Genomic DNA, 9811 nt, shown 5'->3' on the forward strand with positions numbered 1-9811 from the left:
AAATCATTTCATTTATTGATCTCATATATTGCAACTTTACTGAATTCATTTATTAATTCCAACAGGCTTCTGTGGCATCTTTGAGATTTTATTTTTTTATATAAAACCAGGGCTTCTGTGGAGATAATTTTTCCTTTCAGATTTGAATACTTTTATTAATTTCTTGCATAGCTGCCCTGGCTGTTACTATATTGAATAAATGTAATAATAATTAATGCTAAATGGGCATCTCAGAGCATAACTTTCTAGAAGAAACATTGGTGGGGGGTCTTCTTGATACTGGTCTTAGAGATAACATCTTGCATATGACATGCAAATCACAGACAACAAAAGGAAAAATTAACAAGTAAGATTATATCAAGCTAAAAGGCTTTTGACTAGTAAAGGAGATTTTAAAAAAATGAAAATACATTCTACACCATTTGTAAGCCATGTATTTGACAAGAGACTGATATCTAAAATATCTGAGAAACTCTTACAGCTCAATAGCAAAAATATAAAATAAAATAAAAGATACATTTTAAAGTGGGCCAAGACCAAAGAGATATTTCTCTAAAGAACATATATCAATAGCCAATGTATAGGAAAAAATGACTGACAGCTAATTGTCAGACAGATGCAAACCAATGAGATGCCTCTTCACATCTATTAGGATGGCCATTATCAACATTAAAAAGTAAGTAAGGTTTGTGAGATGTGGAGTGAGGGAACACTTGCATACCATTAACAAGAATGTAGATTGTTGTATCTGCTATTGAAAACATCATGGAAAAACTCCAAAAAAAATAAAGCTAGAAAATAAACAACCACACGGTGGACACCTGCCATTCTGGGCCTTCATGTCCAAAAGAAATAAAACAAAAGCTTAAGGACCTGAATTTGGACCTCCAGCACCTCCACATAGAAAATATTGGATGCTGAAGTATACAGCTGCAATCCCAGGCCTAGGGGCAAAGACAGGAAGATCCCAGGGGCTTGCAGGGCAGCTGGCTAGCTGAGTCTGGCTAGTGAGAAACCTTGTCTTAAAAAAAAAAAAAAAAAAAAAAAAGATTGAGGAAAGGCACTCAGTGATGACCTCTGGCCTCCATACCCACACGTGTGCACATACATCTACATATACATGTATGCACAATAAAAAGTACATAAACCGTACACAGCAAGCTGGACTTTGGAAAATAATCCTTATCTTTCCAGTGAGCCATCAAAAAAGTAAAGTTGCCTTCCTAGCTTCAACACCTTGTCTCTGGGATAATTGCCAAAGGAGCAGTAAGGTCCAAGTTCAGCTTTGCCATCTTATTGCAGGAGCCATGCCTCTTGGCCTGAGGCAAGCCAGCTTTCTGTCTATTGCTTGCCGTGATGTCCCCTAAAGGGGAAACTTTCAAACTCCTATTCCAGTCTCAAGTCTGATACACAGGACCTACCTGCAAAATAGTATGGCATCAGAGCTCAGTAGAGGGCTGAGTCAAAGGGAGAGCCACACAATAACCCACACCACTACTGAGGGTATATCCGCCATCATCCTTACTTTCATTCTTGTGCTGTTGGTGGCGGCGGTGGCGGCGGTGGTGGTGGTGGTGATGATGGTGGTGGTGGTGATGGTGGTGATGGTGGTGGTGGTGATGGTGGTGGTGATGGTGATGGTGGTGGTGATGGTGGTGGTGGTGGTGATGGTGGTGATGGTGATAGTGGTGGTGATGGTGATGGTGATGGTGGTGGTGATGGTGGTGGTGGTGGTGATGGTGGTGATGGTGGTGGTGATGGTGATGGTGGTGATGGTGATGGTGGTGGTGATGGTGATGGTGGTGGTGGTGGTGATGGTGGTGGTGATGGTGGTGGTGATGGTGATGGTGATGGTGGTGGTGATGGTGATGGTGATGGTGGTGGTGGTGATGGTGGTGGTGGTGATGGTGGTGGTGGTGATGGTGGTGATGGTGGTAGTGATGGTGATGGTGGTGATGGTGATGGTGGTGGTGATGGTGATGGTGATGGTGATGGTGGTGGTGATGGTGATGGTGGTGGTGATGGTGGTGGTGATGGTGGTGGTGGTGATGGTGGTGGTGATGGTGGTGGTGGTGGTAGAGATGGTGATGGTGGTGATGGTGATGGTGGTGGTGATGGTGATGGTGATGGTGATGGTGATGGTGGTGGTGATGGTGATGGTGATGGTGATGATGGTGGTGATGGTGATGGTGATGATGGTGGTGGTGATGATGGTGGTGGTGATGGTGATGGTGGTGATGGTGGTGGTGGTGATGGTGGTGGTGGTGATGGTGATGGTGATAGTGGTGGTGATGGTGATGGTGGTGGTGATGGTGATGGTGATGGTGATGATGGTGGTGGTGATGGTGGTGGTGATGGTGATGGTGGTGATGGTGGTGGTGGTGATGGTGGTGGTGGTGATGGTGATGGTGATAGTGGTGGTGATGGTGATGGTGGTGGTGATGGTGATGGTGGTGGTGATGGTGATGGTGGCTGTGGCAGTGGTGGTGATGGTGATGATGGTGGTGATGGTGGTGGTGATGTGGTGGTGATGGTGGTGGTGATGGTGGTGGTGATGGTGGTGGTGATGGTGGTGGTGATGGTGGTGGTGGCTATGGCGGTGGCAGTGGTGGTGGTGTGTTTATCTGAGATAGGATCTCATTATATAACCCTAGCTGTCTAAAAATATACAGACCATTATGGAGACCAGACTGTGTTGTTCGAATCTTAGATGGTCTTTTAATAAAAAACAAACAAACAAACCAGAGCCAGATATCAGGGTGAAAAGCTGAAAGACCAGAGAAGCAGAACAGCAGTCACTAGTTCTTACCTCTATGAAATCCTCAGCCTAAGAGAGTGAGTTCCTGTTTCTAGGGTACAAAATATATCACCACAAGAATGGCCTCAAATCTGTGGCAGTCCTTCTTCTACCTCTGGAATTCTGGGATTACGGTCATGTACCATTTTGGGGGAGCAGAGAAAGCCCTGAGTGAGTATGTTGTTGGTATGGGCACAGCCATGTCAAGAACCCCAAAGCCTCAGACCTGTGGGAATGGCAAAGCCTTCCCCACTTCAGGCTCAAGGAATTTGAAAAGCCTTCCTCTGTGCTGAGTGAGACCTTGTTCAGCTGTATGCAATAATCTCACTTCCCTGTTCAACTCCGGATCACTGAGCTTCAGGGGTGTTGCAGCTCCTTCTTCGGAACACCCAGTCTTCACTTTTCTGTGTCCATAGGTCTGTCATTTCTTTATTGTCTGTCTTTTCTTCATTCCTTCATTGCGCCTAGTCAGGGTTCTAGGTCCGAGCCACACAAGGATGCTGCAGTAGCGGCTGCCTTTCCGTGCTGAGCCATCTCATCAGCCCAGTATGTCTGTACGGCTGACATCGTTTTCCTATGTGCTGTGGGGGTTAACCCAGGGCTCCACGCATGCTAAACAGGCACGCTCACAAGCACCACGGAGCTGCCCCCTCAGTCCCTAAGTGGACTTTTGTTTTTCCTCTTAAGCACTTTAGAGATGTTGGCTTGTCCAGGTTAGCTTTGGTTTCGACACCTCTTGTGGTGTTCTGTTTTGCTTTCTTCACGTTGGTGTTGACAGGAAATCCTCTGTCATCGTCTTTGTTCCTGGGTTCTGATTATGTACGGCTTCTTTCCACACTCTCTCCTGGGCTGGGAAGGTAGGCTGGTGACTGACGGATCTCTGCCTAGCATGTGTAAACCTCTGCGTTTGATTTCCAGGACTACACAACACGTTTGCTTTATCACTCATTTGAAACAATTTTATGACAGTGCTGCCTTGATAGACTTTTCTTCCTGCTGCTTGTGCCCAGAGTTCACTGAAGTTTCTGGGATCTGCTGTCATCCCATTGATCAAATTTAGAAGCACCGTGGCTCATATCTCTTCAAATGTCCGGACTTTGGGGTTGCTTTCTTTCTGTCACGATCATTTTTCTTAGGGCTCCAGTGACAGTGTCTCTGACCCCTGGAAGTCATCTCATGGTGTACTGATGGCCTGTTGGTTTGTTGGTCTGTTTGTTTTCTTTACTCCAGGCTTATTGTGTCTGGGTTCCCTCGACAAGATTCCTGCTGCTGTTTTCAAGTTTGTACCAGTGTCCCCCAAGTGTCTAATTTATGGTGAATCCTAGGCAGTGCATTTTTCATCCTGGTCATTCCCGTTGCCATCTTTTTATCTTTCTCGTGTCTCCCATGATTCTATCTTCAAATTTCATTTTGAGCTCTAGGCCAGGCTCTCTCAACCTCCTCCTCATTATTGAGAATTGGAGCTAGATACTATTTTGTTGTGGGATGCTATCCTGTGCACTGTGGAAGTATGTTGCTGGCCTATGGATTCTACCCACGCGGTGTCGGGAGCAACCCCGGGTTGTAGCACTGTGTCTTCAGGCATTGTCAAATGCTCCTCAGTTATTGCTAATGCTCTAGTTGCAAATGTCCTCATCAGCTGTTCCCATTACCCTCTGTCCAGCTTATTGAGTTGCAGCTGATTTCTCTCCTTATAAACCTCATACTTTATCATCTGCCTTATAGTTGATTTTTATTAGATGCCAGGTACTGTGAGTTTGACTTTCTCGGATGCTGGGTATTTTTATGCTCCTATAAATACTCTTGAGCTTTGTTCTGAGATGTAACTAAGTCCCTGGCAAAAGGTTTGATCTTTTCAGGTCTTGCTTTTAGCCTCATTAGTGGAGGCCAAAATAGCATTGCATCTATGGCTAATTTTGTGCTAGCACTAAAGCAAGACTTTGCATAGTCTATCCAACGCTCCATGAATGACAAGATTTTTCCAGTCTAGCCTGCAGGAACTGACACTATTTCTAGCCGTATGTGAGCCCCTTGTGGTTAGTTGAATCCATGATCTACACTTGTTTTCACCCACATCTGCTGATAGTACTCCACTGAATACTTGAGAGAGGCCCTGAACATGTAGAGGATTCCATCTATCTATCTATCTATCTATCTATCTATCTATCTATCTATCTACCCTCTTCTCTCTACCCCTCCCTCTCTTCTAGAAGTTTGTTCTACAAACACTCCAGCTTCTGAGGCTTCCTCTTAGATTTCCTCTGGCTGCAGTCCAGCCTAGAATCCCAGGCCAGTCATCACCTGTCTGATTTCTCTTCACTCAGAGATCTTGTCTCCTGTGCAGCATTTTAAGAACCCTTGTTCAGAGCTAGAGAAATGGCTTCGTGGGTAAAGGCACCTGCTCTGCAGACATGAGGACCTAAGTTCACATCCCTAGAATCCACGCAAAACCTCCATGCAGCTACACTAGGCCTGTATTCCCAGCTCTGTGGCAGTGGGGGTGGAGACAGGGGGTCACTAGGGCTCACTAGGCCAGCAGCCAGCCTACCAGAAAAAGAAACAAGTTCCGGGTTCAGTGAAAAACAGTCTCAAGCAAATAAGACAGAACAATAGAGCAGGACACTCAACATCCTTTTCTGACTCCCATACCTCCATAATACACACACACACACACACACACATGCACACACACACACACACACACACACACACACACACACACGCACGCACTCACGCACGCACGCACGCACGCACACACACACACATACACACACACTCACAAACATATACAGAAAGGAATATTTTGTGACTTTCTTTTCAGTTGTTTTAGATGAGGTGGGGCGGGGATCTGGTCTTGCTTTATCCCACCCCTGCTGGGAACAAGTGTGTGCTGTATTAAAGATTTTAATTTGTCTGGAATTTATGGGTGTTAAACTCTCTGAGTTATTGGATGTCTGAAATTGACGGTGCTTTGTTCTCAGTCTTTATTGAACATTTTGAATGGAAACAAAATTCTACACTTAATATAATTTTTATTCCAAATATTTTCATTTGCTTTTCAAGCATCCAGTGTTGCTGGTAAAAGAACTTGGGGTTGCTTGATCCTCCCTCCCTCCCTTCCTTCCTTCCTTCCTTCCTTCCTTCCTTCCTCTCTTTCTCCTCCTCCTTCTTTCTTTTTCTTCTTCTTCTTCTTCTTCTTCTTCTTCTTCTTCTTCTTCTTCTTCTTCTTCTTCGTGTGTGTGTGTGTGTGTGTGTGTGTGTGTAGAGAGAGAGGGGAGAAGTCAACTCATGTGTCATTCCCCTGGTAAGTCTACCTTGTGTTTTTGTGACAGGGTCTCACATGGCCAGGTGCTCACCAAGTAGACTAGGTTGGCTGGTCTCTGAGCCCCAGAGACCCATCTGCCTGCTTCTGCCTCCTCAGCACTGGCATCACAAGCCCACACCACCATACCTGCCTTTTCTTCTTCAGTTCTCAAGCTCAAATGCTTACATGGCAAACACTTTGACTGAGCTGTCTCCCTGGCCTCCATTCTTGTTTCTTTTTATGTAGCTCCCCCCCCCCCCCCCCGCTTCCATACAAAATTATAGAATGATCTCCTAGGTACCATGTTCTGAAATTTAATAGTGATGTGTAGTTATACATTAAAAATAATATTGTCTGTGAAATAAGGATTTTTGACCTAATTTTGTCCCTGCTGTACAATAAAATAAAATACCATGATTGGGATTAACAATCATCCGTGTTATCTGAGATCATTGTGGTGTCATCAATGTTATCTGAGTATCATATTTGGGAAATTTCAGATTCAAACATAGAGTTGAAAAAAATTGCAAGTGATTACCAGGAAATTTTTGACTTGGTAAAAACTACAGGGTGTGTTCTCAGTGGTGGTCTGTGTGATCCTTTGGGATGATCTAGCTAGGCACAAGTCTGTGGTGTTCATCATTTTTGATTAGTTGATATGGCATAGACCCATGTAAGTTGTAGAAAACTAATAAAACAAATTAAAGCTGACAGACATAGTAATGTGTTGGCCAACAATGCCGTGGACTGCTGCTCTCTGGCAAAGATGTCAAATATGGGCCAGTTTTTCATCTATAGAAAATTCACTGGAGCATCCTTTGTTTCGTTTTCTTTTGTTTTTGAGAGAGTGTTTACTATGTACTGTAGGCTGGCCCTAACCACGATAATACATAGCCCGGGGTAGATTTATACTCTCCAACCTCTTGCCTCAGCTCCCAAATTTTGGAACCTGGGAAATACCATGTGCTGTCTAGTTTTATGTCAACTTGACACAAGCTAGAGTCACTGGAGAGGAGGGAGCCTCAGTTGAGAAAATACCTCTGTAAGATTGGGCCATAGGGCATTTTCTTCCTTCCTTCCTTCTTCCCTCCTTCCCTTCCTTCCTCCCTTCCTTCCTTTCCTTTTCTTTCTTGGGGGGGGGGGGTGGATGGGTTCAAGACAGGGTTTCTCTGTGTAGCTCTAGCTGTCCTGGAACTCACTCTGTAGACTAGACTGACCTTGAACTCAGAGACTCACCTGTCTTTGCCTCCTGAGTGCTGGGATTAAAGGCATGGGCCACCACTGCCTATTTTCTTAACTAGTGATTGATGGAGAGGGCCAGTCCATTGTGGGTAGGGCCACCCTTAGGCAGATGGTCCTAAGTTCTATAAGAAAGCATGCTGAATAAATCATGAGCGGTCAGCCTAAGCTGCACCCTTCCATGGCCTCTGCATCCGCTCCTGCCGCCAGGTTCCTTCCCTGTTTGAGGTCCTGTCCTGACTTCTTTGATGATTAACAGTGATGTGAAAGTATGAGCCAAACAAGCCCTCTCCTTCCCAAGTTGCTACTGGATGTGGTGTTTCATCACAGCAATAGAAACTAACTAAGGCATACCCAGTCCAGTTTCATTTCAGGATTGTTTGTTTTATCATTTGTTTAATTGTTTAGTTGTTTTGAGGCAGGGTCTTACTCAGGCTGGTCAGGACCATGCCATAGCTCAGGCTTGCCTTGAATACATTCTCCTGTCTCTCATTCTCCTAAGTACTGGAGTTACAGATGTGAGCCTGCACACCTGGCTCATTTGGGCATTATTACCTGCTGTTATATGTACTTGTTCTTTGGACTTTTCTTTGAACTTATTTCAATGTTCTGCTGTTTTCTGTGATAATGAACTAAATACAGTCTTCGATATGTTTTTTATAGTTTGAATCAGGTGTTCATATTCTCAGCCTTTGATCCCCCTTTTGTGGTGCTGTTTAGGGAGGCTCCAGGGCCTTTAGGAGGTAGAGCCCGGCTAGCAGAACTTTGAAAATGACACCAGCCCCTTTTGCTATTGTGCTCTTTGCTCCCTAATCTGCCATGATGTGAACAGCCACCACCACATGCTCCCGCTACCATGAACTGAGCTGTTTTTCATACCTTCTCTGCTGGGATAAACTGAAGCCCTCAGAAGCCAAAATAAACCTTTCAGGGATGCCAAGTCCTCATAGTCTCAGGCACTTGCGTACTTGGCCCCTGGTTGGTGGCACTGTTTGGGCAGTTTAGGAGGTATGGGCTTTCAGGGAGAAATGTGTCACTGGGGCGGGCTTTGGGAACTTAAAGACTCTCACCATTCCCAGTTTGCTCTCTGTTTTCTGCTTGTGGTTTAAGGTGTGAGCTCTCAGCTTTCTGTTCCATTCACTATGCCTGTCCATTGCCTAGCTTCCCCCACCATGGTAGTGATGACCCTTCTCCCCCTGGAACTGTAAGTCTACATAAGCCCTTCCCTCTATGAGCTGCTCATGGTGCTTTTCCGAAGCAGTGCGAAGGTGACTAATACACTCTCCTCCTCTAAGTTGTCGGTGTCAAGAATTTTGGTCACAGCAACGTGGAACTAATAGAGAAAATTGGTACCACAGCTAGAGTAACTGCCACAGCTAAACCTGACTACATGATTCTTAGGCCTTTAGAACTCATTTGCAGAAGGAATATGGAAGAGTTTGAAACCATAGCATAGAGAATCCTAGTATGTTCTTTGAAAAGCTCAGTGGGAAAATACTACAGAAGATAAAAAAAATAAAATAGAGCGTCAATAGAAATGCAGATGGCAATGTGAGGTTGCAGATATAACAAGGAGGTATTGGAAAGTGAACTATAGGTCAGCACAGATGCAAGTGAACTTAGCGGTGATCAACCAGCTGCCTAACCAACCCATTAGAAACTGTCTTAGCATTTCTATTGCTGTGATAAAACACCATGAGCAAAAGCAACTTTGGGAAGAAAGGGTGGATTTCAGCTGACAGGTCCCAGTCACAGTCAATCCTGAAGGGAGGTCAAGGCAGGAATCTGGAGGCAGGAATTGAAGCAGAGGCCTTGGAGGAACACTGCTTACTGGCTTGATCCTCATAGTCTGCTCATCCTACTTTCTTATAGCATCCAGGACCACCAGCCCAAGATGGCACTGCCCACAGTGATCTAAGCCCCCCCACATCAGTCATCAATTAAGAAAAGGTGCCTCAGGCTTGCCAACAGGCCAATCTGATGGAGGTGTTTTTTCAACTGAGATTATTCTTCAAAAATTACTGTCAAGTTAGCATAAAACCAGCCAGCACTGGGTGCCGGAGAGATGGCTCAGTGCTTAAGAACACTGACTGCTCCTCCAGAGGACCTGAGTTCAATTCCCAGCAACCACATGGTGGCTCACAACTACCTGTAATGAGATCTGGTGCCCTCTTCTGGCCTGCAAGGACACATACAGACAGAACACTGTATGTATAATAAATAAAAAAAATCTAAAAAAAAAAAAAAAGCTTGAACTGTTTAGGAGGCCCCCAGGCAGTGGTGCATGAGCTGGCTTTTTGGAGCCTGGGGCCTATGCTAAAACACTTTGCTCAGGCTGGGTGAAGGGAGGAGGGAACTGGACCTGCCTCAACTGAATCTACCAGGCTGGGCTCCTTGCCTTGGAGGAGGTGGAAATGGGGGGTGGATTGGGGGAAAAGGCTAGGGGGTGGGAAGAGGGAGGACAAGGGAAT

This window comes from Onychomys torridus, chromosome 4, assembly GCF_903995425.1.
Source record: "Onychomys torridus chromosome 4, mOncTor1.1, whole genome shotgun sequence".
NCBI classification, from domain to species: Eukaryota; Metazoa; Chordata; class Mammalia; order Rodentia; family Cricetidae; genus Onychomys; species Onychomys torridus.